This window comes from Chrysochloris asiatica, unplaced genomic scaffold (assembly GCF_000296735.1).
Source record: "Chrysochloris asiatica unplaced genomic scaffold, ChrAsi1.0 scaffold00036, whole genome shotgun sequence".
Lineage (NCBI taxonomy): Eukaryota > Metazoa > Chordata > Mammalia > Afrosoricida > Chrysochloridae > Chrysochloris > Chrysochloris asiatica.
Window position 1 is genome coordinate 19,173,500 of NW_006408554.1, and position 1,079 is coordinate 19,174,578.

Genomic DNA, 1,079 nt, shown 5'->3' on the forward strand with positions numbered 1-1,079 from the left:
GATAATATCATGTCTATCATGCAAGGAGCTCTGGTAGCATACCGGTTAGGAGTCAGGCTGCTAACCTCAGGGTCAGCAGTTCAAAACTACCAGCTGTTCCATGGGAGAAAGATGAGGCTTTCTGCTCCCATAAATATTTACAGCCTTGGAAACTATATAGGTCACCACGAGTTGGAACTGACTCCACAGCACGTAACAACAACAGCAACAACCATGCAAACTCAGGTGACCTAACCCTAACAGCTGTGGTTTCCCACTTTCCTACAAATCTTCCTGGAATACTCTTGCTTTTCTTGTGGAAGGTTCAGCTCCAGTATCCTTTCTAGCTTATTCCGGATTCAATTCTGCTTTCTTAAAGAAATTAAGGTTGCTACCGCTTCCTTCTTGCAAAAGAGTTAAGAATTATGTGTGACTAAGTTCAGCTCATCCAAAAATGGAATTGGACTGTTTTTATCAGGTTATCTGTGGGTCAATTCCCTGAATACATAGGATCCCTACAAATATCCCTGCTCAGTGAGTTGAAGTAAACTACAGAGGTTCCTCCTGCTATGTGGGGAATTGATCATTTTTCAGAGCTGGTTTCCTATCTCATCGGTAACTACTACCAAATGAGACAGCTGAGTCTGTGCATATAACAGATATTTCACAACAATTCTGGTGCTCTCATGCACATGAAATATTTTCTTATTTTAAAGTACAATCCTGCAACTTTTCATAGAAATTAAATTTCATAGAAATTAATTTTCATAGAACTTGTGAAATGTTTCAAAGTATAGAAAAAATGCATCTATATAATTATCACCAAGATTGAACAGGTGTTAACATCTTGCAATTTGCTGCAGATCATTTTTTAAGAAATAAAATGTTATAATACTACTAAAATGCCACTCTCATTCCTTCTTCCTTTGTCCCCATAAATATCATATACCCTGAGGTTACTGTGAATCATTCCCATGCATGTTCTGTACTTCTGTTAAATATGAATAAATTCACCCATAAACAATGTTCATAAGTTTTAAAGATATATATAATTGCACATATATTTTTACAACTTGTTTTTATCCCACTTTTTATGGGGG